The sequence below is a fragment of the Oryctolagus cuniculus genome, chromosome 10 (genome assembly GCF_051225735.1).
Source record: "Oryctolagus cuniculus isolate XC-2025 breed Fujian yellow rabbit chromosome 10, ASM5122573v1, whole genome shotgun sequence".
Lineage (NCBI taxonomy): Eukaryota > Metazoa > Chordata > Mammalia > Lagomorpha > Leporidae > Oryctolagus > Oryctolagus cuniculus.
In genome coordinates, this window is record NC_142876.1 from 29,811,206 (window position 1) to 29,838,024 (window position 26,819).

Here is a 26,819-nt window from a genome sequence, read left to right on the forward strand (position 1 = left end):
TCTTTACCAGCACCCACGATTTCTCACGGCTGAAAGCACACCTGATTGCGAGGCGCTGGGGCTGCAAGGGCTCTCGGTCATCCTGCCGTCCCAGGGTCCAGGAGGGCACACAGCCGGCCAGTGGCAGAGCTGAGCCTGGGTCCTGCCCTCCCGTCGGCCAGATCTGGACTTCTCTCAGTTGGCCTCTCTGCTCCACCTGACTGCCAGGGCCTATGAGTGTGAGTCACAGCGGGCGAAAAAGACGCGCGGGGTCCTTGCCCTCAAGCAGCCTCCACTCTTGGGGCAACGGTCACAAAATAAAACCTGGGGGTTTGGTGCAGCACTTATGACACGGCTGGGAAGGAACCGGGTTCGAGTCCTGGCTCTGCTCCCAACTCCTGCTTCCCGCTGATGTGAATCCTGGGTGGCAGCAGGTGATGGCTATGTCACGGGGTCCCTGCTACCCAGGTAGGAGACCCAGACTAAGTTCCAAGCTCCTGCCTTTGGCCTGGCTTGGCTCCAGCTGTTGGAGGCATTTGAGGAGTGAACCAGCAGGTGGGAGGTATTCTTCTCTCTCCCTTTTTCAGGAAATTTAAATAAATAATAAAAGCATGTAGCCAAGTAAAAACATACACATGACATGAGTGATCTGATCAAGGGCCTGAAACAGGTAACAGGTGTGGGAGGAGGAGAAACAGGGAGACTGAGGCACAGCGTGGCAAAGCTGAGCCCCTGAGGGAACAAGCTGTATGAATCGGACATAGGCAACACCTGAACCCCAGGGGAGCCTTCGGGCATGAGAACTCACAGACAGAGGCGCGTGTCCAGTTTTGTGATACTCGTGCATTGTGACCTTGAGCAAGCTGCAAGACCTCTCTGAGCCTCAGATGGCAGAGGAGGAGAACAACAGGATGGGCCCCGTGGTGTTGTTGGAAGGACAGAGGGAGGGAGCAGTTCCTGCAGAGTTGAGTGTTTCTGGCCCACACCCGTCCTGTGGGCACCCAGCTCTTTCCCGTGTATGGGAGGACAGTCTGGACCTGTGTGTGAGTGTGTGTGTGTGTGTGTGCACCCACATCACTGCCAGCCCCCAGGCCCTTCCAGGTCTTCAGGTTGAGACAGTAGCTCGCTGGCTCGTGCCTAGCACTGCTGTGTAGCCCTCCTTCCAAGCTCTGCTTGTTGGGGAAGTCGGCGCTCGCCCTCCCTGGAACACAAGGGACTTGTGGGGTTTGGAAGCAGCTGAGAGGCCAGCTTATTTCCAAGTGCTTTGGCTGACCTGACCACGGAAGTGGGGAAGAGCCAGGGATGGGGGCAGAGGTGGGGTAGGAGGGAGGGAGGGAGGGAGCTGAAGAGGGCCCTAAGGAAAATGCACAACCACTGGTCTGGAGTCTGGCTGCCCAGAGCCCTTCTGTGGGTGGCTTTGGGAGCCGCCTCCGTCCCCTCTCCCCACCACACCCCTCTGAGACTCCTTTATGTTCCTGTTCCCAGGAGGCGGTTGGCACTGGAGTGGGGCTGGAGGGGCGGTAGGGTAGGGCGGGGCTCCCCACTTTTTGCCAGGGGCCATTCGGAAGGGCGTGTCCCTACAGGGCCAGTGATTAAAGGGGAGGGAGGAGGGACATTCACTGTCCACTGCACGACCCAGCCGGTGGGCTGGACAGCGGCCAGCTCTCCCCCAGGCTCTTGGCTGCAATAGCATTGGCCCTGGCCTACCCAGACACTCCCTCCAGCCTGGAGCTGCAGCCCTACTGGGAGGGGCCGCCTGGAGGCGGGCTGGGCTGGGCACCTCCACTCTCCCCACCGCTCCCGCAGCCTCCCTCCCCCTCTCTCCCCTCTGCCCACATCCCGCTCCAGCTGGCTTTGAAGAGGCCTTGAAGTCCTCCCTCCCCTCCAAAGCAGGCCCTGCCCTGTGCCCTCTGCTTTCACCAGAAAGCTGAGTTCACAAACTGGCTCCACCCCCGCAGGCCCCCACCTGATAGCCCACCCACTGCAAAGACCCCTGAGCCAGGCCACCAGCGGCTTTCCCAAGTGCCTCCACCCCCTCCCCCAATCCACTGCTGGACAAGCCCTCCCGCTCACAACAGCACAAACCTCTCCTGGAGCCCACCCTGTCTCACCAACTGCCCTGGGCTTCCTGTGTTCACAGACCCCACACCGTGCTGTGTGCACCTTGCCCCACACAGCACAGGCCACCTGTGCTTTATCTCAGCCGCATACCTGAGGTTCCGAGGGTGGTACCCCCTGCACCCACCGCACCCCATCCCCACCCAGTCCTCTGAGGCAAACCCCAATGGGCGCCCAAGAAACACTTCTGGGTCGATAGTGATTCCATCCAGGTCACACATGGGCACCTTCACCTGCCCAGGGCGGGGAGTGGATCGTGGAGTGAGGCTTTGATTGCATATTTAATTAGTGACTTGTGTGGACAAAGGGATTTAACCTTTCAGTCTTCGGCTTGGGTGTTCCTGGGAGTGCTGGAGTCACCATCCAGCCTTGGAGACTGTGTACCTGCTCCGACAAGGGGCCCCCTTCTGGCCTGCCCGGCCCTCCCACGGCAGCATGGGGGCCCCCGGAAGTCCCATTCCATGCCCTTATGGAGACTCCTGCTCCCCTGGCCCATGGGTATTTCCGGTTTTAGAAGCACAGAGACCACCCCCCCTCGAGTAACAGTCGGGCCTGGCTGTCCGAGGCAGGTGTCGCCTGTGTGCCCTGAGAAAGCACGAATCGCTGACGCTGGGTTCTCGGGCAGGGACATGTCAGTCGGAGGAATTTGGGAGGAACTTTACAAATCACTGCCCCCTCCCTGGCAATGCACGGGGCTCGTGTGCTTCTGGATTACCCTCAGCTCTGGGAGGCTTCAGGGCTCATGGCCTGCGCCTGGAAGAGCAGAGGCCCTGGAAGGCTATGTAAGGCCAGCGACTTGCAGAACTCCTGTGGTGCTCACTCTCCGTGGCACGCAGGGCAGCAGGTCAACAGGAAAGGATCAGTCCCCTGGCTCCTCCCCCGGTCCTGAGAGCAGCCAGCTGTTCAGGAGTTGGTGGCAATGTCCCCCAGGTGACCAGACAGTTCCAGGGGACAGAGGCCTGATGGAGCCAGCTGGCCGGAGCCTCCCAGCTGACCGTTTTCAAAAAGGGTGTGGTTGTGTGGTTTGCAGGAAAGGCCAGGGAAAGGGTGCTGTGGCCACGCCTCTGGGCCCACCCCAGTGTGGACGGCAGGCCTCACGGGTGGTGTGTCTGAGTCAGCCTGTGTGCTGTGTGTTTCTGGGAGAGGGGAAGAGGTGGCCGGGGGTGCCCCCTCGGGTCTCATGACCCCCACCCCTGCTGGGACAGGTCCCGCTGGGCAGGGGCTGCGTTTCTGTGCCAGCTGCCTGCACTTCCCCCCTGTTTTTGTCACCTGAATGATGGCCCGTGCAAGTGTTTGATTTGGTTAAGTTACACTCACGACCCTTTAAGGAGAAAACATATAATTCCAGTAATTTTGTTGGGCTCAGGTTTCAGGCAAATGGAAATAAAATTGCCTCTAAAAATAAAAGACAGACACGCAGTATTGAATAAAATAATAACAATAAAAAGCCTCCCTTGCTTTGAAATAAACGTTAAGATGTTTTGTAAAATATTTGAGAGAGGGAGGGGGAGGAAGGGAGGAGGAAGGGGGGGAAGGCGGGGGAGGGAAAGAGAGACTGGTCTCAGGGACCCAGGAGAGGAGGGAGAGAGAACAACCCCTCCTCCACGCTTGCTTTCGTTTCTACTTTACCTTCTGGGAAGAGCTCAATTTGCAGGGCGTGAAGTGAAGCCCAAAGTGCCAGCGGTGGCCCTGGTCCCTGCCCCACGCTCCGCGTACAGGTGGACGGAAGGGGCTCCCTGCCAGATACTTCTGGTTGGAGGGAGGGGAGGGAGTGCTCGCTCCAAACCACTCCTGGGATGGCTTAACTCGCCCTGCTTGAATCAATGACAGCCTCTTGCCGCCGCTGCCGCCGCAGGCTCCGGGAGCAGAGCAGCCCTGCCGCGTGGACTCCCAGCCCGGGACCCTGGCGGCGCTCAGGACACAGCCGGGGCAGGAGCGCAGCAGCCCCGCGGCGCCCAGGTGGGTCTGGGGCAGCCTTGACCGACAGGCGGGCGGGCATGGAAGGGGCTCCCAGGAGCCCGGGGAGTGGGGGGTGGGAGGAAACCGCCGACCAGCCCAGCCAGGCAGGATGGCCCCGGGGTAGCGCCTGGGGGTCTGCAGGGCAGCCTAGCAAGGGGCGGTGTATGCGAGGTGGGTGTGCGCCTTTCGGGGGAGACAGGGAGGGACTCTGGAGCTGGGCAGAAGCGACCACCGGTGCCCTGCTGCCGATAGCACGCCCGCAGAGGCTGGCCTTTTTGGAGCAAGGGGACAGAAACCAGTTGTTAGGGCACTGGGAAGGGTACATTGTTAGTCCCGGGAGTGTCGGATGTAAAACTTGGGAAGAACAAAAACAAGGGCAACTTGGCAGACATGGAGGTCCTCAAACGTGGGCAGAGGCGTGATGTGCCTGCCGCCAGGGGAGCCCCGTCCATGTACCTGCCACCGGGGGAGCCCAGTCTGTGCCCGGGGTGGGTGTGGGGGGGGCCTTCTCACACCCCAACCTGGAGGTGCCGCACTGGGAAACTGCCCAGTGAGTGAGGCAAGTGGGGCCTCCAGGAGCCCCGGAGGAGGTCCCTGAGGGGAAAGGCGGGGGACCAACCCTGTGTGTCCTCAACCCCACGCGCAGCGCAAGCCGCGGTCCCTGTCACCCTCCCGAATGCCTGGGTCCCGGTCTGGTCTGGGAAGGACCAGCGCCCAGCAGGGTGCTTTGCTTGGTTTTGTGCACCGAGGGATCTGGGGCGCTGGGGTCTGCTTCTGGCTTCTGTTGGGGCAGGGGATAGATTGGGGTGTGCAAAGCGGGTACCCTGTCTTTCCACAGCTGGTACCTGCGGATCTGCCTGGGAGGAGCCCATTCCTCCAGTTTATCAGACAGCTAGCCGGCTAGTTGCAGATTCCTCCAGATAGAAAGGAAGTGATTGAACCCATCACTGTTCAGATTAGATAGAACGGGGAGGGATGCGAGGGGATGGGGGTGATTAAGGCTCTGCCAGCCTGGGTTTGGGCTGCACTGGGCCTGCCTTCTGTACTTGCTCAGTGAAGTCCTCCTGGGCGGAGCAAGGCTCAGGAACCCCTCTGAGTAGGAGAGGAAGTAGCCTGTGAGCCATCTGTCCCCTCAGGACCAACCTGGACTGAACCAGCAGAGTCCCCACCCTCCCAAGGAAGACCCAGCCCAGCGTGTGCCCGGCTCCCAGTGAATATGGCAATGGCTTCTGTTTCCCACGTTCTCCAGAACTACCAGTCCCAGCATCATGGCCCGGGCAGCCCCTGCCATCCTCATCACCCTCATTCCCAGCTGAGGGACACAGCTGCTGCCCTGTGGGCAAGACAAGCCCCCCAGGTTACAAGCTGTGCCACGGGGGTCCTTTGGCCCCAGCTTGCGTGCTCTGCAGAACTTGGCAAAATCTGTAGAATCTGCTCCCACCAGATATGTTCTGAGCCCTGCTGGGAGCTGCCCTCCGAAGTGGCCCAAACTCCCCCAAAAGGCCTTGGGCCGAGATGGATGAGACTCACACAGCAGTAAGTGCAGCCAGGCAGGGCGTAGCAGCCCCTCCGCAGCCCGTGGGGAGAGCCACTTTGGGATCCAGCAAGAGCAAGGATGGCTTCTAAAGGAGGTAGCACCTCCTTTAGAACTTGAAGGAGGGAGCCCTAACTGGCCCGGACACTGAGGCTTGTCCTGCTGTGTGAGTGCAGGGACACAAAGCCCAGAGGGTAAGGGCAGGAAGACAGGGGTGAGACATTTAGTGACCACCTACTGTGTTCCGCAATTGTCACCTCTAACACACCCAACTCCAGCAGAGATGAACGGTTCTCCCTACTTTGTAAATGAGCAAACTCCGGAGCTCCCCAACTGGTTAGTGAAGGAGAGAGGACTCAAAGCTACCCGTTAAAGCACATGATAGACTCTCCTAAGTGAGGGGAGAGAAATCGCCTTGGGATAATTGTAGCACAACACAAAATAGTATATAAGGGTTACACATAGTGTGAATGTTCTTGAACCTGTTTGTTTTCATGTAATCCATCGATCAATCGATTATTCAACAGCTGTCGCGTTGTCTCCTGGGTGCTAACTGCTGGGCGTACTCCAGTGAGTGAGGTCAGACCTGGCCTCTGTGTGTGGGAACAGTACTAGAAACAGCACTAGTAGAAGCAGGAGTAATAGTACATCTCTCCGTGGGCAGGGAGTGGGTGAAATGGGACCTGCGTGGGAGGGGTGTCGGGAGAGAGAGCCGTGGGAGAAGGAAAGACTGGAAGGGAGGAAGGGGCAGGCATGTGGGACTCAAGGGCTGGCCCCATGCTGCTGTCTCGAGGGCTCATCCCTGGCTCCAGGGACCGCTGTGGAGGCCACGTAGCACCAGCAGCCTCTGCCCAAGTGCCCAGGAAGCCCTGTAAGCCTTGGCTGTCCAGATTATCCCTTTAGAGTATATGATTGTGGGTTCCAAAATGAGCCTGTAGCTTTGGCACACGGGAGCAGGACATGAGGTCCACGCGGCCTCCGAGAAGGTGGGCCCTCTGGAGTGGTGGCGGACGAGCTGAGAGCTGCCGGAGTCCCTCGCCCTCCTGATGCACTGATGCGTGCCTCACATGCTGCAAGCCCCCGGTCCTGGGAGAGGAGCTCTCTGCAGTCACAGGATTTGCAGGGAGCGAAGTTAGGACCGGAACCCAGACCCCTTGGCCCCCAGCAGTTCCCAGCACAGCTCACACAGGCCTGCCTGGGTGGTTCCAGGGCTCAGCTAGAAAGACCCTATTCTCTCCACTTCCATCACCACTTACGTCCAGCCTTAGCTGCCAACGCCTCTGTGCTATTAGAATGGCGTTGGATGGTAGGGAGACGGAGCGGCCGTAAACATTCTGGAATGTCTGGCCTGTTCACTCTCCTCCCATCCTGAAGGGTGCAATAGGTGTGTGATAACCAGCTCTAACATTAACTCTCACTTTTGTAAGGATGAGGAGCTGCTGCCTGTTGCCTCTGGGACCTGCCTCCCCAGAACTGACACCCACTCTTCCCACCAGGAGACTTTTCTTCTTTCTCTTAAAAAAAAAAAAATCTCCTGGGTTTGAAGTCACAAGATCGCATTGCATTCCATTTTGATGCCCAAAGCGCATTTTCCGCCTGATGTCGAGAGGATGGGCTCACGGAGGGCGGCCGCCCCAGGTTGGCCCCGATGGCACAGGTGTATCAGTGCATTGGAGGGGGGGGAGGGTGTTTGTTCAGTCCCCGCTCGGCTGTGCAGCTCTACAGGTTGGGCCGGGGAGAGAGCTGTTTGGTTTATTTTCCTTCGGCTGGGAACTGTGGAGATGAATAGAGGGAGGGGAATCGGGTTGAGAGATTGTTGCCAAGAGCAATTTGGAGTCTCCTTCCTGTTAGTCAGAGGTTGTGTTTTTCCTTTCTGAAGCTGCCCGCCTCATAGTAGCTTCCACGAAGGACGCCCACCCCGACACCACCCCCACCCCCGTCTTTTGTGGTATATGCTTGTGCTTGTTAGTTTTCGTTTTAACTTACTGGACTTCTCATGACTAAGCAAAAAAAAAAAAAAAAAGGCCTGGAAATGGGATGATGAAACGGGTCCTTTATATCCTGCATGACGTTGATTAGTAAATTTCAGTACCGGCGGACCCCCGAGGTACCACGATGGGGTCAGAAGAATGATGTCTCGGAAGGCAGAGTTCTTCTTCAGCGCCTGGCTCTCAGCATTGCTGCGGAGGGGCCCTTTCCCTCCTGTGTTGAGGCCAAGGGGGTGCTTGCTCTCTGCTTTGCACTGGCTTTTGCTCCATTTGGAAGGCCCCGGTGTCCGGGCCTTGCTTGGGAGGGGATCAGCCAGCACCGGCTCCCTTCCATCTCGTTCTCAGCCCTGCACCTCCCTCCACCCTGCAGGAGGCCCGCTGGGGAGGAGGAAGCTGCCCCTGCAGGGTCAGAGCCGCCGCCCAGTGCAGCGTGGCCTGCTCACAGCCTGCGCTGCTAGAGCGGGCTCCCCACGGGGGGCTGTGACCGTCTGTCCAGCAGAGTCCACCCTCAAACAGATGGAGTACAGCAACTCTGCGGCTCCACACGTGAGCACTTGCCTAATAACGTGGTACACAGTCTCGGCCGGCCTTTTCCAATTAGACACAAACCAGGTGCAAAGGTACACGTGACCTTCCCCTCTGCTGTCGTGTCGCTGGACTTGGCCTTCAGGGGAGTCTGTGGTACCCGCACACCTGTGTGTGCACACGCACACCACACTGGCCCTTTTGCCTGTGGATTCTGTGATGTTCTTTCTGGAGATACGAGGTTGGCTCTCTGGTCTTTGAGAAGCTGCCAGTGATGGCCACTTGGCCAGGCGATGGTGGTCCTAGCCCCCGCTGACACCGGCCTGCTGGAAGCAGAACCTGAACATCAGGAGCTTTTCTGAGAGTTGTTTCATTATGGAACCACTGAGATGTAGCCCACACACTACACAAATTCACCTCGGATTCTAGGATTGTGGGCCCATCCCAGGGCTGTGCACCCATCCCAAGATCAATTTCAGAGCAGAAAGAAGCCTTGTACCCATTAGCGGTCTCTGCCCATTCACCCCAACACCCCAGGCCTAGGCCACCGATACTCCTGCCTCTGTAGCCGTGCCCGAGCCGGACATTTCACACGCCTGGAATTGCCACATGGGGCCTTTTGTGAGTGGCTGCTTTCAGTGGGTATCTTGCTTTCTAGATTCATCCACGGGGTAGCGTGTGCACTTCCATTCTTCTCACTGCTGCAGAATCCTCCTCGTCTGGACCTGCCACATTGGGTCTTTCTGTTCACCAGTAGATGGGTGGCAAGTTGTGTCTGTGTTCTGGTGCGCCTGTGTTTGTCATTTCCCTTGGGTATACGCCCACCGGGAGAATTCCTGAGTCATGGGACAACCCTATCCATGTTTAGCCTTTTGGGAAACTCCCAGACTGTTTTTCACAGGGACTGCCCCATTGTATACCTCTGCAGTAGTGTACGACGGTTCCAGGTCCACCATAGCCTCACTAATAAATGATAATATATCATGTTTATTTCCATGCTAACTTCTTCTTAAAAAAAAAAAAGTATTATATTTATTTGAAAGAATTAGAGTGGTCTTCCATCTGCTGGTTTGCCCCCTAAATGATTGCAATGGCCAGACCTCAGAGAGATAAAAGCCAAGAGCCAGGAGCTTCTTCCAGGTCTCTCTCATGTGGGTGCAGGGCCCGAGCACTTGGGCCATCTTCTGCTGCTTTCCCAAGCACATTAGCTGGGAGCCAGATTGAAAGTGGAGCAGCCAGGACTTGAACAGGTGCCCGTGTGGGATGCCGGCACTGCAGGCTGTGGCTTTACCCACTATACCACAACACTACAACCCCTCCCTCACCCCATGCTAACTTCTGAGGGGTTATATTCTCCAGGAAGCAGTATCCAGGGAATATCCTGGCGTCAGCTCAGCCGTGGTCATTTGCCATAGGTAGAATGGGAGCCTTTCCACTTCTGAGGTCTCCCCCGGGGACACCCTGATGTTTCTCCTCCTCGTCCCAGGGCGTGGCCCGAGTTCTCTCTGTAAACTTCTTGGGGCAGTTACTGTGTGTGGCTGTGTGTCCCTTTCATGCTGGTGCCTTGGCTCCATGGCAACATTGTCTTACCCTGTTTGCATGGGACTCGCTGGGCTAACACTCTAAACGGAGATAAAGTTGAGCCCACTGGCATGGGAAACTCACCTAGTTGGAAGATCACAAAGATGTAGCCTCTCATCGGGATGCATTTGCATCCTGGTCGTTGGCCGGGTGGTGGCTTCATGTTCGTCACAGCTTTGCAGTGGCTGTAGCCAAGTCTGGCCTGTGTGACCCAGGGGGCAGCCTGAGCCCGGCTCTGCTCGTGATGAACTTTTCACCTGCAAACCCATGCTTAGTCCGGCAGCTCCTAAACCTGACTCCACAGTGTAATCCCCTAATAAGGCTTGGAAAAGATGACAGATGCCTGGGCCTCCCCAGGAAGGATGGAGGTAAATTTCACGGGAGGCAGCTGGGCGCCTGCAGGTGACCAGGATGAAGTCTGAAAGCCAGCGCAGCCCCTCGGTGCCTCTCTTGAGATGAGGGCTGGCATTAGACTGGTGTTCTGCGTGGGAACTCAGTATTTGCAGCAGAAGAGCTTTGCCTGGATCTGGTTCTGCACCGAATCTGATCCGTCGAGGGGGCTTCTGCCACTGAAGACAGTAGGGAGAGCCCTCAAGGAGGTCGTGTCCAAGATTAGCTTGGACACTTCAGAGTGGCCCACTGTCACAGGACAGGCGTGCCAACTTCCTGGAGCAGGACGACGCAGGAGTCACACAGGTGGCAGTTGTATGTCGGTAGAGCCGACTGAGGGCAGGGAGCAGGCGGTCTCCCAGAGCTGCCCTGCGGGCTGTGTGCCCAGCTGGGAGGTAGCACGTGACTCAGCAGCAGTTTCTTCCTTCCTGCTCAGTGACATCCCTGCCCATGTCCCTCAAACCCCTCGCGCTTTCCCCACCTCCCTTTATGGTTTCCAGTAGTAGTCCAGAGTCATTCATTCATTTAACCAGTGTTTCCCAAACACCTCCTGTTGCTGACAGACCGACCAAAGCTCCATTTCTGTCCTCAGATAACATAAGGGTGCATGTCGAGCAGAGAGGCGGCCCAGTCGGGATGATCTGGGGACTCCTTGCTTTGGAGGAAGGAGAGTCTTGCTCTGAGTTCACGCTGCATAGCTGGGGCAGGCAGCTCCAGCCCTCACCCTGGCTGCACACTGTGCTCTCCAGCCTCCCCCGCTGGGGCCCTGCCCTCAGCAGCCTGTGCAGAAAGTACTTCTGCCACCCCTGGGCTCGGCCAGCGCCTCCCCAGCTCCCACCTGGCAGAGAGCAGGCGGGCGGGGCCGGGCCTGGGAGGGCTGATTTATTCAGAACTCTCGGTGCTGCAACCCCCGGCTCCCTCCCCCCACGCCCCTCCTGGACAATTCACAGGACAGCTGTGTTCTAAGCACTGAAATAATCGCTGTTTCTGAAAGCTGGGGGAGGAGAGGGCAGGAGGGGTCACGTTTCTGCCTCCGCGCAACAGAGGGGCCAGGTGAGGAGCGCCCCCTCCCTCCCTCCCTGGCAGACGCACACAGCAGAGGACATTAGAGCCGCTGCCTGCATGTTTTGAGAAGACTTTTTTTTTTTTTTTAATGAAGGAAGGGCCTGGAAGGTTCATTTGAAGGGGGATTAATGTCTCTGTGGCCTGGAGCTGCAGAGAAGGAGAAATTCTAGAGGGCTGGAAGCTGCAATGAAAGGAAACGCGCTTGGTCTGCCTCCAGCCGAGGGTCGAGGGCTCCACACTTGGCAGCTCCGAGAGGGACATGTTGGGGACTTTGCTGGGCGTTGCTGGGTTTTCCTTCTGAGAGTGCATGCGTTTGCGTGTGGACATGTGTGCGTGTGGGATCTGTCCTCGGTGAATGCCCAAACGTTGGGGTTCTAACCGGGTGACGGGGACACCAGGCGGTGAGGAAGCCCTCTGAGTGTGTCTCGCTTGGCAGTCTGCGGGAGGGCAGTGACACAGGCATTCCCAGGAAACATTTTTCCCCGATCGCTTCCTGTTCTGCTTCTACCACTCAAATACCTTCCCCATCCAGGAAATGCTCTGCATTCCCAAATCACCCCACGTTAGCTCTCAGCACCCCTTCAGAACGGCCATCCCTGGCCCCTGTCCTGGCGATCTGACCGGTTATTAGGAAAAAGCCTGTTCTTTGCCCTGATTCACCTAAGGCCTGGAAGACACTAACCCTGCCTACCCCGCTCCCCAGCCCCCGTGGGTCAGGGGAGGGTCCGTGTTTGACCGAGGAGGCCCAAGGGTGCCTGTTCCCAGGGGGGAGTGGACAGAGGGTGAGGATGAAGCACAGCCAGGAACTCCAGGTAGTGCGTGGGGCCTGAGGGCCTCCAGGAACCCCTGGTGATGCGGCACAGGTGGCTGCGGGCAAAGCCTGGCTTTGGGGTGGGGGGGGTTGTTGAGGATCAGCACTGCAGGTGCTGAGTTGGGAGCGGGGGAGGACTGAGTGTGGGCGCTTTGGGAGTGCATTGCAGGGGGACCCAGGGCTTCTGAAAGTTCTGGAATGGAGCAGAGCTGAGCTATCCAGGCACGTGAGAGTCTGTTCCCTCTAAGCAGGCCTGTGGGCTTCCTCGAGGTAGCACCTGTGACCCCAGGAGGGAGGGAGAACAGCTGGGTGGATGGCAAGACGGCGGATAAGGGGCACTCCGGGCGACTCCAGCCTGAGGGCAGAGAGCCCCTGGGCGGCCCTGGGGGACCCACAGCTGTGGGGTTCTCCAGTCCTCTCCTCTGCCCTGTCTGCCTTGCGGTTGCTCCCTGCTGAGCTGCAGCCACCTCCCCCGGGTCCTCCCCCTCGCTCCCCTCCCACCCTGCCGTGCACCCTCCGAGTGAACCTGGCCTCCAGCTCTTGGGAGCTTTTCCAGGAACATGGCGGTGAACTCTGTGCAGACCCAGGCGGAGGAGAGGGCTGAGCAGCAGCCAGGCCGGAGCCCCCACGGTGATGAAAGGCCGGGCGAGGCTCACGTGGGGGGAGCCTAGGAGAGGGCAGTGGGGCCCGGGGTGGGGGGAGGAGGGACAAAGCTGGCCCACAGGGCCTTCCCCGTGGCCAGGGACACCCTCTCAGAGCAGAGTTAGGGCTCCAGCAGGACAGGCGCGCAGATCCCGCCCTGCACCTTCTGCATGGCTGCCGTCTGAGCCAGGTAGGAGCAGCCCCTGGAAGGGAAGTGCGAGTCTGGAAGATGAGGCCCCGCCCCTGGCTGAGTGTGCAGAAAGCTGGGGATGAGGCTTGAGCTGAAGTCTCTTTAGGGTGGCGCCTTGAGCTGGGGCAAAGGGTGCAGCTCGGCACAGTCTCCAAGCACATGGGCTCAGGTTCGAGTCCCAGCTCTGGCACTCACGGGCCAGCTAAGTCGCCTCTCTGTGCTGCGGTTTCTTCATTGTGAAGCGAGGGTTGAGCCCTGGTGTGTGGCCTGGACGCATGCTGTGTAAGCACTGACAGAGCTTCCTTAGGCAATGCGTCTTCCTGCACCCCTCCTGCCCCTTTCCTCCCTCTCCCATCTCTCCATTTCGTTCCCCCTTCTTCCCTGCCCCAAGGCAGCAGGTGGTCATTTTTAAAAAAATATTTATTTATTTATTTGAAAGGCAGAGCTACAGAGAGGCAGAGGCAGAGGCAGAGGCAGAGAGAGAGAGAGAGAGAGAGAGAAAGAGATCTTCCATCCACTAGTTCACTCCCAAAATGGCCACAACAGCCAGAGCTGAGCCAGGAACCAGGAGCTTTTTCCAGGTCTCTCACATGGGTGCAGGGGCCCAAGGACTTGGGCCATCTTCCACTGCTTTCCCAGGCCACAGCAGAGAGCTGGATTGGAAGAGGAGCACCAGGACTGAACCGGCACCCATGTGGGATGCTGGTGCCGCAGGTGGCAGCTTTACCAGCTGAGCCACAGCACCGGCCCCTGTAGGTGATCATTCTGACTGTACAGGGACTCATGCTTGCTCAGACCCACGGGGAGCCTGCAGGTGACCCTGACCAGGTTAAGTAACTGCACAGACTTGCCGAGCTCTGGTCTTCCTCCCTCTCTCCCATCACACAGCCATTCTTGGGGGAGGTGGGGGATTGATGGGAACCAAAGCTGGGGAGATGTCGTGTGTAACCCACAGAGCTAGCCATGGCCCATTCCAAGCAGGTACCCCCAGGGAACACGGAACTGCAGAAGGCATCCATTTGTCCAGGATCTCCCCTGGGGCCTTGGACTTCTGCAATTCTGGGGATAAGCAGATTTTTGGAAAGCAGTGGGGATTTAAGCCCACAGTCAGTCCCAGGTGATTGATTCAAGTGCCACTCAGTGGCCACACTGTCCAGCCTGGGCTCTGAGCCCTGCTCTGATGTGGACAGAGGGGAGTGGCACCCAGGACTGTCTCCAAGTCCCAGGAAGTCAAGGAGTCCATTAAAGTGACAGTCATTTTCACGTGTTTAATAAAACTCCCAGGGCAGGCATCTGGCACGGTGGTTAAGAAGCCTCTTGGGATGTCTGCGGCTGGTTTCCCTTCCCGGCTCCACCCCCCCAGCTCCAGCTTCCTGCTAATGTGCACCCTGGGAGGCGGCAGGTGATGCGAGAGCCACCCACATGAGAGACCAAGACCAAGTCCCAGCTCCCACCCTCAACCTGGCCCAGGACCTGCTGTTGCAGACATTTGGAGAGTAAATCAATAAGTGGAAGATTTCCCTCTCCTTCCCCCTCCTCCTCCTCCCTCCCCACTTTGCTCTCCCCCCTTTGCTCTCCCCCCTCCCCTCCACTTCCTCCCCACTCTGCCTTTCTAATAAATAAGAAAAAGTAAAGAATACCAAGAAGCTGCTGAGACCTGAGCATGACGAAATCCTGTCATGCTCTTAGATGAAGTCATTCTTCCGGTGATAGTGAAGAATTCTCTCATAATGCGTATTTCAGGGTAATGATTACCAGGGACTTAATCGGAACAGGTAGCAGTGACGGGGGAAGTCAGCGTGACAGGTGGTAGAGGAAGCCGAAAGCCCGCATGTGGATGGTGGAAATGGCATCCTTTGAAGAGATGAAATGCTACAAGAATGGCCCGTTGCCCCAGCCCGGCCCTGACCAGATGTGCACGGCTTTTAGAAGTGGACTGCAGATGCCCGGGTGATCTTGTGGGGGCCTGCTGCCCACTTCTGCCTCCCCTTCGCTGGGCTCTCATGCCCACAGCACACTGGGTAAGGGCTGCCTGGTGCCATGCATTCTTAGCTGGCTGCTGTGGTGCGGCTACACCACCTTGGAAAGACAGCTGATGGATGGGGTCTCCCAAGGCTGCCGGGGCAGGGCCACTGCTCTGGATCACCCTGTGCTTTGGGGCCACCTAGAAAGGGGCAAGGCAGACACCTGTGGGGTGTCAGAGCCCTCCTAGTCTGACGGATGGCAGAGTCGTAGTATGGGTGACCGGCCCCGAGACCACGCTGTTGCCATGGGGCTTGACCACCTGCCTGGCTGTCCTGTTGCTGCGTCCAGCACTTCCTTCCCCAGCCCGCTGGGGTCCAGGGAACCAGGTTAGAAGCAGCTCCCAAGAGTCGCCTTTGAATGGTGGTTTACGCCCAGCACAGAGGCTGCCCCTGCACCTGTTAAGGGCACTCCCTGGCCAGAGGCTCAGTGGCACAGGAGCAGAAGCCGATGGGACATCCAGAAGAGGCGCAGCTTCAGGCAGCCTCCTCCCTGGAAATGCTGTTGCTTCCTGAGTTCTGTTCAGGAGCGACATCCCTTCTGCTCCTTCCTGGGAGGAAGAATCCGCTTAGACCTGGGGTGGATCTCAGCTCCTCCCTTTCCCGCTGAGGCACGGTGGGCTTCTCGGAACCCCTGATCCTTGGGTGGCTTATCTGGGGGTAGGATGATCCCAGCTTACCGAGGAGGGGCTCGCCAGGATAACTCGTGCACTGTCTCCGGCACATAGAGGCCATGGTTCTGAAACGTTTAGGACTCAGAGCCCCCAGCTCTGCTTCTCGGGGAGCTCCCTAGGTCTGCTCCGACTGTGGCATCTCTCCTGCCACCGCCGAGGGGAGCTGAGGGTGACATCGTGGGACTCTTGCCAGTTAACACAGACATACTTCCTTCTTTGAGTCCCTGTTTCCTCCTCTTCCTCGGGGAACTGAGCCCCCAGTGGTGGCTCAGACAGACTTGGACACCAACCGGCATCCCACGAGCATCCCTGGGCTCAGCCACCTGAAAGTGAGGGCCCAGCCTTAGTCCTGGGGCCACGCAGCCTCCAGGGCAAGCCCCCTGTGCCATTACTCCTGAGGCCCCTTGCGGTCCTCACGCAGGCCAGGCCTGTGGGGGGGGGTGCAGATCCGCCCACCCCCCTGCAGCTCGCCCCCTGTACTCAACACCTCAGTGGGATAAAAACACCAACTCAGGAGCAAAAGCCACCGCAGAGGGGAAGGCACCGCACAGCACCACGGTCCTCAGAGGCAGCTGCTGGCTGCACTGTGTTCGGCTCCAGGGAGGATGGCACACTTGGTAGGGATCTGCCACCCCTGTCTCCCAATGTGGTCACGTGGGGCACCCCCACCCAACCCCACCCATCCCAAGCTTGCCCCTGCTTTTCCATCAGCCCCAGAGATTTCAACCTTTCTGGTAGATGGCACCATGTCCCAAAGCAGCAGGTGCCAGTTTAAGGGACCCCGTGTGCTGGAGAGCTGGGGAGGTAGGACCCAGCCTGTGGTTCCCCAGGTCGTGGGGTTAAACATGACAACCAAAATGATTCCTCACTGACAGCCTCGCCGTAATTGGCATTTTTCCTGGGTGGCTGAGCCCTGCAGGACAGCCACTCACGTCTCCAGGCTACATCGCCTCCTGTCCATCAGCGACCCCAGAGCTGAGCACTAACATAAGACATGAGACAAACAACTTACGTACTAAGAAAGGAGGCTGCGGCATGCATGTGTTCAGCTCCTGCGGATGCGTTAGTAAGAACACATGTGATGGCTCCGAGGAGGGCGTGTTGCGAGCCTCCTATTGCACCATTCATTTCTGTACCCACTGTCCTCACAGTGCTTAGAATCTGGACTCCAGGATTAACCCTGAGTGTTGCTGTGCAGATGGCTTTACAGTGTGGGCTCCCCTGCTTCTCAAAGCGTGGGTTCTTCGGACAGCTGATGAGGAGGCGCCCTAGGGTGCAGGATGTTTGCAAGGAGTGCCCCGGGGCAATCTACTCGTGCACGAGGCAGAGAGGCACAAGGAGACTGTACAGTGATGCTGGCCCCATGGCGTCAGCCCACCCACACCCCCAGAGCTGAAACGGCCCCCTCCAGTTGGCTCTCAAAATGCCCTCCCCTTTATGTGGTCATTGGGGGCAGGTGGGTCTTTGAAGGCTATGACTTTGGGCCAGGTGGCATCTATAGCTGAGGTCCCCCATCCGGCCCGGGCTAAGGGTTCGCAGTGGACCACGCTCCCCACAACTGGGGCCACCTCTTTTCACTGGCTTACAACCCCCCAGCAGGCAGGAGGTGCATCCCATGCTGCTCTCTGTACTTCTTCCAGCTCTGAGCATGGAGCTGAGCGCGTCACGGGTGATCATAGAGCAGTCCATGCACCCGGGGGAGGTACAGCATCAGGCCTGCTTGCTCCGTGCACCTGTGGGAAGATGCTGCCGCTCAGGACAGATCCAAATAGGGGCTCCCTCAGTCCCATGGATCCATATCCCCTCCTGCAGGGAACTGGGGTCCAGGAGGGAGAGGAGAGTTGGAGCGTGTGCAGTACCTAATCTGCTCCTGTCTAGTCTGTTCGTTGGCTCATACACTCACTCATTCATTCCCACACCCACAGTGATGCCAGCACGGTGATGGGAGGCACAGGGGTGGGCAGCTGCTCTGCCCTCCACCTCCCACACAGCCTGCCCCAGCTGAGAAAGCATGCATAAAACCATGGCACCCTCATAGCAGGAGAGGACAATGAGGGGCAGCCCATGGAGCCACAAACAGAGGAATGCTGAGACCAGCTGTGGGCCATTCCCTCGGTTGGATAGTGTGCCCTGTTAAAGGATGAAGCCGGACGTGGCACAGTCATGTGGCCTGGGCTTACAAAGCACTGTTAGCTGCAAAAGGGGCTGAGTGACAAGTGGCCTGCCCCCACCGCCGTGCCTCCGCTGGGCCGTGCTGGCATCACTGGCGGTCCCAGGCGTGCCTCTGGAGTAGGTTTGGTCACAGCAGCATGGGGAGCCAGACTGGAGTGGCTGCAGGTTCAGCTTGTGCACCTGCTGGGCTCGGGTGCCTCCTCCCACAGGGGCAGGAAGTCTCCCGTGATTGCTGAAAGTCAGCACCAGCGACCTCAGCAGCTCGCTGGGCTCCAGGCGTGCTCAGCGGTGATGTCAGCTCCACAGCCTCCACCTCTGAGGTTCCTGCCGCTGCTGGGTGCGAATGCATTTCTCCCGTGGTCACTCCGAGCCCGCAGGACACCAGGGCCACCATGTGCCCTGCACAGCCCTTGCCTACCCTCTTTGTCTGGCATCGAGACTGGGAGGGCAGGGGGTGGGGAGGGCAAAGGCCTCAGCCCCCTTCTAAAACTCTTATTTCCCTGATGCGAAGCTGCCTCTCGGGCCACGCAAAGGCTCCGTCTTGCTGTCCCCGGCGCTGCTGCTCAGCTCTTTAATTCAATCCAGAAGCCTGCGAAATACTGTCCATCAGTTCCACCTGCAGCTAAATCCACACTCCCGTTGGCACTGGGGAGACACCCCACCTGGGCCAGTTTGTATAAAGGGGAGGCGTCAGGACCCAGGCGCAGGAGGAATCAGGTGCCTTAGCGTGTAGGGACGAGGGGAGTCCTAGTGTGCACGGCCTCCAAGTCGCCCTTTAATATTGTGATACAATTAAGTGCGGTTTTTAAAAGGGCAGGGGGGAGCGTAATCAGGCAAACGTCAGAAAGGAAAAGTGGCAGGGAGAGGTGAGGGTACACAGCGAGAGCAAATGTGCTCGCTGCCTGTCCCCTGACTCCGGCGACAGCAAGGGACGCTGGCTGCCGGAAGATCTAGTCCCCAGAGGCTGCAGTGTTGCTTGTGCATGATTTTGCACAGATGGTGGTGGGTGGTCCCACTTCCTCTTCCCCACTCCCAGCTGGATGAAGGCCCAGCTGATGGGCTGGCTCTGGGAGGAACAGCGGTGTTTTTACTGCGGTGGGACACAGGGAAAGACCCTGCTCGTGGGCATGGCCTGGGAGTGGGTGTGGTCTAGGGGCAGGCGTGATCTAGAAGCCCTCATAGTCTAGGAGCCGGTGTGGGAAGCGGCTGCTTTCCCCAGAGGTGCCCCTGACTCTGGTCAGAGAGCCAGGCTCCTTCCTTTCAGGGCTGGTGCCCCAAGGAGGTGTGTGTGCCTTCCCAGCACCTCTGCAGGCAAGTGGGAGAGGGCCCGTGCCTCCCACGGAGAGCGGATGCCAGAAGAGCTGCTTCACCCAGCCTATGGGGGTCAGCGTGAGCCTCCTTTCTGGGTGCCTGCAGACCTGCCCACTGCGTGGCAGCTCAGAGCCTCCCCACTCACTCCCCGCCCTGCTGCTCCAGCATCTGGTCCCACAGTTTGTCCTGCCTGTCCAGGTTCCCATGTACGCCCTGGACCTGACTGCTTTGCCCACGGCCACGGCCACCTCCTGGGGTCCAGGGCTGGACTCCTGTCTCCCCGCTTCTGCTCTGAGCCTTCTCACATTCTGTGTCCCCCAGTCGTCTCTTACAAGGCAAGTGGAATCTGACACTCTGCTGCCTCAGGCCCCCCCGGGGGGGTTCCCCCTTGTAATTAGATTGGGTTCCAGATTCCTGCACCCAAGGTCGTGGCACTCAAGGGGTGCTGCTGGGGACCGGCCGCTTGGACCCCCGGCCCAGGAACTGTGGTGGAAATGCAGGCCCTCAGGCCCTACCCCAGGCCCCCGAGGCAGAATGTGCCAGGCCTTGGCCTCACTTAGGACCTCACCGGCCCTCACCCCCCTCCCCGGTCAGGGAGCCCCTGATTTCCAGGGTTGTGATGTCCTGATCCATGGATGTTTCACGAGGGAGGATCGCAGCCCCTGCAGCTCCCCACCACGCCCCCCCCAGCCTCCAAAGTTCCCAGAGCACAGGAGGGACCCCATCAAACCAACACGTGGTCCGCAGGCCCCCGGGAAGGGTCTCAGCAGGTGCCCGGGCCCTCCTGGAGGCCACGTTCAGGCCCTGCCTGCCACACGTGGACGTGAACTCAGACACAGGTGCTCAAAGTGGGTTCCTTGGACCACGACATCCGTGTCCCCTGGGAACCCATGAGAAATGCAGAGTCTCAGGCCCCACCCTGAACCAGAAAGCCTGGGGTGGATTGCAGCGGCCCCCCGCAGGTCGTTCTCATCCAGGCTGGAGGTTAAGAGACTGATGTGCCAAGAGTCCATTTTTTTGTCATAATTAATTTATTTTTAGAAAATTTAGAAAACCAGAAAAATGGAAGATTACAACATCTCTACCACTTACAAAAACCCCAATTAGAACTAGTAATATTTTAACTTGATTTATTTGAAAGAGAGAAAGAGAGAGAGAGAGAGAGAGAATCTTCCAGCCAATGATTCATTCCCCAAATGACCACAACAGCTAGGGCTGGGCTAGGCTGAAGCCGCAAGCCTGGAGCTCCATCTGGGTCTCCCACATGGGTGCAGGGACCCAAGTGCTTGGCCCAGTCTCCTCTGCTTTCCCAGGGGCATTAGCCAGGGAGCTGGATTGGGAGTGGAGCAGAGGGCACTTGAACTGGCGCTGTGACGAGGAATGCTGGCATCACAAGCGGTGGCTTAACCCACTGTGCCACAACGTCAACCCCTGTTAGTATTTTTATGTCCTGTCTTGCACCATTTTTAAAGCATGTGCTTATTTTTTTTCTTTACAAGATCAGGATTGGGCCTGGCATTGTGGCATAGCTGGCATCCCATATGGGTGCCTGTTCAAGACCCAGCTGTTCCATTTCCAATCAAGCTCACTGTAATGGCCTGGGAAAAGCAGCAGAAGATGGCCCAAGTGCCTGGGTCCCTGCCACCCACATGGGAGACCCAGATGAAGCTCCTGGCTCCAGACATTGAATTGCCCCAACCGATGTGGCTATCTAGGGAGTAAACTAGTAGATGGGAGATTCTCTCTCTCTCTCTCTCTCTCTCTCTCTCTCTCTCTCTCTCCCCTCCTCTCTCTTTCCTCTCCCTCTCCCTCTCCCCCCCCGCAACCCTTTCAAATAAATAAATAAATCTTTTTAAAAAAGATCAAGATTATTCTGGGTACGATGCTGCTTTTATCTTTAGCATCTTTTTGTGAGCATTTCCTAAAAGGAGATCTTATTTTAATGACCATGTGCTGTTCATATCATCATTGCTCTGTGTTTGGAGAGTTTCCCATTTCCCCAAATACCAATATGCACCCTGTGGCTCATAACCTCCAACTGTTTTCTTGGGATGAGCTGCTAGAAAAGAAAGCCCAAGCCAAAGGCTAAATATTTTAGTTTCTTTACATGAACTTTTTACTGTAAAAAAAAAAGTTTAAAATCATAGGTGTGTATTGCACCAAAAAAATGAAGAGTGTATATGAACCCTGTAAAAATGGTTTCTTTTTTTTGACAGGCAGAGTGGACAGTGAGAGAGAGAGACAGAGAGAAAGGTTTTCCTTTGCCGTTGGTTCACCCTCCAATGGCCGCCGTGGCCGGCGCACTGCAGCCGGCGCACCACGCTGATCTGAAGGCAGGAGCCAGGTGCATCTCCTGGTCTCCCATGGGGTGCAGGACCCAAGCACTTGGGCCATCCTCCACTGCACTCCCAGGCCAGAGCAGAGAGCTGGCCTGGAAGAGGGGCAACCCAGACAGAATCTGGCACCACGACTGGGACTAGAACCCGGTGTGCCAGCACCTCAGGCGGAGGATTAGCCTATTGAGCCATGGCACTGGCCAAAAATGGTTTCTATAACCCTTAGACAATAGGCCTGCATCTTGATGGCAAAAAGAGGAAAAGAGGAAGTTAGCAGTTCATAAATAGAAGCTTATATATGGCAGGTGACCAGTTAGCATTGCCAGTAAAATTCCAGTTCAAGCTCCAACATACTTCCATTGGTCCCTCACCAGTTTCACAAAGCCTAATAAAACAAACAAACAAACAAACAAAAACCCTGAAAGGATCTGGCGAGCGGAGGTGTGGAGAGAAGGGCGCCCGGAACTGACTGCGCTGGGGGCAGCTCTCTGGGGACTTGCACTGAAGAACCACTGCCCGCCCGTGACCTCCGTCCTGGTATGGGGCTGTCCTAGATGCTTTGCTTGTGTTATCTTCCCAAGCCTTCACAAGGCTCTGGGATGGAGCTGCTCACTATTCTATAGATGACAGAACGGGGCCAGAGAGGCCAGGGAACTTGCCTAAGGTCACACAGCAGGGAAGGGGCTGAGCTAGGATCTGAACCCAGACTGTCGCGCCCTAACGCCCGTGCTGTTAGACACAGCAGAGACTGAGAAGCAAGCAGGCTAAGTCACCCTCCCCAAGCCACCCATTCATTCATTGACTCCTCCCCTCCCACGTCCCTTTGTCTCCTGACCTTGGCTGTGCGTTCCAGGCTGTCTGCACTGGGAGCATCTACGTTTCAGATAATGACTGGAAGGTGCATGGTCATCATGGAGGGATGGCATATCCTGCCGTGCTTGGAAACGCACCTGCAGTTTCAATGGCTGCAGGGTCCTTGGAGGGCACGGCAATGGCTGCCTTTGGTCGCAGGTTTTCCCGGGGGGCCCAGGAGCACGCTGAGAGCCACAGCAGAGAAGAAGTATCAGTAATAGTCTCTGCCTTGAGGAAGGCAGCTCCCTCTGGGGTAGTGCAGCCCCACACTTGAGCGTGCCGGCCCTGTGCTTTCTCCATTCAGATGTGAGCCTCCGAGGGGTTAGCCAGGAAGGCTTGCTGGAGGAGATGTCCCCAGAAGCGCATTTTCAGCAGCAATGGTTGAGGAATGACAGAAGCAAACACACGCAGGTGCTAGGCTCAGCGGCCCTCATGGAGCAAGTTGGCTTGGAAATTCTGCGTAGGCAAGAGTCAGCATCCCACCAGAAATGCGGGTGGGGCCGCCACGAGGCAGATCTTCTATGATGGGCTGAGGTGTGCAGGCCACCAGGGAGGTCTCCTGTGACGGGCTGAGGTGTGCGGGCTGTGGCTTCTCCCCATCCCAGTGCAGCTGGCACGAGTGCTGGTTCTGCCGTGTACGTGTGGGGTGAGCGAAAGGCTGCATCCGGGAGGTAGCAGCAGGTACCTGCTGGAGTCACGAGGAACACAAGGCTTGGTAAGCAAGGCATGGAAAGCAGTCCCAGGCAGTGGTGAGGCAATGCCCCCGGGAGCCCCCAGCAGCGGAGGACCCTGGCAGCAGAGGCTGTGCCCGTGGCAAACCGTTGCCAGGCACAGGCTCGATGTACTAGGCTCTACTGCCCAGCCCTGTCCAGGGATTGTGCAACTCTGAGGCCCTGATTCATGGCGTGAATTTGGCCCTGGCTCCTGCCTGGACGTCCAAAACTTTATTCGGCCACCTCTGCAGCCAGTCTGGGTGCCCAGGACCCCGGCCTATGCAGGAAGGCACAAAAGACGCAGAGCACAGAGAGGGCCTGGGATGAGAGGCAGGAAAGGCTGCGAGTGTGGGGCCTGGGAATTACTCCTGGTGACAGCAGGCTGGGGTGCTGCCCCTAGTGCAGGGAGGAGAGGGGGGTGGGGCAGGGCAGAGCATTCCTCTGTGTTCAACTGGTTTGCTGGGGCGTGGCCTATTCTACATCTCCCCTCGCTGGGTAGGTGAAGGGAGCTTTAAGTGTGGCCTGGCACCAGAGGCAATGACACTCAGTGTCCCGGGCCTGGGGCTGTGTGTTTGGGCAACCCCGTGTCACTGCTCCCTCAAAGCACCAAGTCCACTTGAACCACCAAGCACTTGAGAGGCCGCAGGATTCTTAAGTTCAAGTTCGTTCTCATTGAAATTCACATTTCATAAAGAAAAACGTAAACAAGTACAAGCAGAAGCAGCCCCAGTGCTGAGAGGTGCGGCCGCTAATCCCTTGCCTGCTTGTTTTCTCCTTGGTGACTGTGTGGCTACACACACACACACACACACACACACGCCGGGTTTACTGCACACGCATTTTACAAATGCTTCACTCGACCATCTGCTCTGATCTTCTTTTCCTGGGAAAAGCGTACATAAACTAAACTTTTTAAGTCATAAAAGCAGTCCATGTTCTTTGTAAAGAGGGAGGGAGGGAGATGGGAGGGAGGGAAAAGAGAAGGAATTTGCTATACTCTTCCTCTCACTCACTGTTGTTATAAATGCATATTGCTGCAGGCATTTTACTATGAATGTATTAAACAAATCAGGATCATTCTGTACACACAGTGTGCACACATCACAGCCCAGCAGATTTCCATACAGTGAAACACCTGTCTCTTCTAATAGCTGCGAGTCGTTTCGTTGTATAAATGTACCACCTCACACTTCGCTTGCCCTATATCCTTTTCTTTGTTGGCCACTTAAATTGTTTTCCCCACAAACTAACAACATTGAGATTAATATTATATAACAAAACCATTGCACATTCTTAGCCATTAGGATAAAGAACTAGATGTGGAATTGTCAACTCAAAGAGAACATATATAATCATTTTAGGGTTCTAAACTGCTACCTTTGCCTAACAAAAAATTATGCACTGCTGCTTTCTCTTTCTTCTCAGACTGCCTATGCTTGAGTGTTTTGATTCCATACACCCCACGTATAAATATTTAGACGTACGATACATACATAGCTGTACTAAGCAGTCTTCAAAAAGCTTGTAGAAAATGAAAAGATATTTGGTGCAAAAGTTTTTGAAATGCATGCATCATGATTTTCATTTTCCAAGGACTTTCTGAAGGCCCTGTGTGTGTATGTATGTATGTATGTATGCATGCATGCATGTTGGGGTGGGGGGGTTCCTGTTTTGACAAGGAGGGGAGAAGGGGCAGCCAGCCCACAGGAAGGTCCCAGACTCGGGCCCTGACGTGGCTAAGGTGCCACCGTGGCTGCCTTAACCCTCACAGCCAGCCCGCGGCGGTGGGGGGAGCACAGGTTGTCTCCCATTCCACTTCCTGCCGATCCCCACCCTGCCTTCTCCCCTCTGCCTCCCTTCCCTGGACGATGGCCAAAGTTTCAGGACAGTCCTGGTGTACAGCTCACCATGGGTTACCCCGTATTTAGCAAAGGGAAAACACATGTAAGGACTCTCAGAGGCTCCTGGCTGGCGCTCTCGGTTTGCAATTAATTGCTTATTACGTGGACTCACAGAAAGCCACAAGCAGCTTTGGCTGGGAAGGGGAAGAATCTTCTGGAACCTCCACCATGACCCAGCAGCTGCTCGCCATGTCCAGCAAAGGGAGGCGGGTTTGCTGCCCAGACAGTGCAGGCCATCCCTGGCGTGGCTATGTTAGAAAGTCGTTGTGTGAACCTCAAACCTCACACAACCTACTCATTGGTCATGGTTCTGTCCATCAGCGGTGGGAGAAGGCCAGGGGCCTGGCACCTGACAGCCGCACAATATTGCTGACAGCAACCACACCGGACCACGCCCCAAGGCTCGGTTCTGCTCGGTTCTCCCTGGGCCTCCCCCTTGGAGCCAGTCCTCTCTCTCGGGGACAGGGCCAGCTGGCACAGGTGCCCGCCAGCCGCAGAGCCAGGCCGGGGGCTCTGGCTGCTCTCAGGGCGGGACAGAAAGAATGGCTGCCATGGCCCGGGAGAGGAAAGATGTGCAGCGTGTGTGTTCGAGGAAGGCCGGTGAGGAGGGGGCTGAAATCTCGGGGGTTCTGACGGGAAAAGCAGTGATTAAGAATCGTAATGAATGATTTGATGCAGACGAGGAGGCTGACTGCGAGGAGCCACCTCACACAATTGTCTCGTGGTTTTTGCCTTATCATCAGCCTCATAGCCTAAGCCTTCCTCTGGATGCGCTAATTAGGTAATTAGCTCCCTAAAGACCACGCCGCTTCCGAACTCGGCGCAGGCTGGAGGAGAGGAGGCTTCTACGGGGCTGCTGTTGGAAGCAGGTGAGGGCACAGGGCAGGGCCTTGGGCCGCACAGCACATCCAGGGTGGAGTGGGGGTGGTCAAGGCAGTCCCGAGACGTCCCTCTGATCAGCACGCCTCGTGGATGGGACCTGCGCGCTGACAACACACACAGCGAGCGCTCCCCACCCCTGCCCGGGAATGCTGCTGCCGACGCTAATAACCACAGATTCAATACCGGAATGGGAAATGTCACTGAGCTGAAAATAGGGACCTGTGGTGTCTCACCACTGACTACCTTCCCATGGGCCCATGGCTCAGTCACTCCATCTCTCTGTGCCTCAGTCTCTGTGTCTGTGAAATGGGACCAGCCTCCAGCCTGCAGTTCCATGGGGGCCCAATGGTTTGTGCCTTTCTCTGAGGACCAACCTTGCTGCTGCTTAGGCCCGTAGAACATTTGGGAGAAATGAGAAGGAACCGGTTCCTTGAGCCCGAGGGTGGGTAACCCAGAGAAGTGTTTTATGGGAAAGGTGGCCAATTGTGGTTCATCCACCTGTGTGTAAGGTGCCTTTTACTCTAATAAAAATATCGTATTTTCCTTTCTAATAAATAACACTCAATTGTGTCCATCGTAACACTAACATCTGCTTATGTGGGGCATTGGGAAATCAGTACCCGCAGCCTGTGCATGGCTCCGCCTCCTGCCCCATCCCCAGACTCCGCCTCGCCCATCACCCACCCCTACCTGCGAGGCAGCTTTCCACGCATTCGTTGCCCGAGCTGTGGGCTTGTTGCAAGGCCGCTGCTCACTCGTCCGCTCATCTTTGGGAACATCTCAAAGTCATGAATGCTTCCTAAGCACCGTTTCTCACTTGCCTCTGAGTCTTCCGGGCTCTAGAAAGGGAAGAGGCTGCATGCGGGTAGCGGGGTTGGGGGGAGGGGGAGAGCCACAAGCTCCAGGTGTTCAGAACTGGAAAACCAAGGGTGGGGGTCAGGGCTGGCTGGGTGTGGGGGGTCCGTCTCCTTGGGGGGTGCTGTGCTTGGCATCCCTGGCCCCCTGGCTTTCCTCCCCTGGGACCCCGGCGGGCCCATGACAGCTGTGGGTTCCTGGCAGGGCTCCTCGTGCCCATCCCCAACACTGCATGCTCAAATCCCCTCTTCCAGGAGGTCTCCCCACTCTGCACCCCCTGAGAGGGTCTCCTGTGAGGGGCTGTCCAGCCCTTGCTGCCC

The 26,819-nt window shown here is 57.2% G+C and overlaps 1 protein-coding gene across 3 annotated transcripts in view; it reads left to right on the forward strand.

Annotated features, from left to right (window-relative positions):
* Nucleotides 1-26,819, forward strand: part of ZBTB7C (zinc finger and BTB domain containing 7C) — a 310,443-nt gene that overhangs the window by 220,356 nt on the left and 63,268 nt on the right. Inside the window, exon 4 of one of the 3 annotated variants that reach the window (XM_051851242.3) lies at nucleotides 3,928-4,056. The exons of 1 other annotated variant lie outside the window; for it this stretch is intronic. The gene's annotated coding sequence lies outside the window, so the exon portion shown is untranslated. Of the gene's footprint in view, nucleotides 1-3,701; nucleotides 4,057-26,819 lie in introns of those variants that run through there. One more of the 3 variants, XM_089305132.1, reaches the window with a different exon arrangement.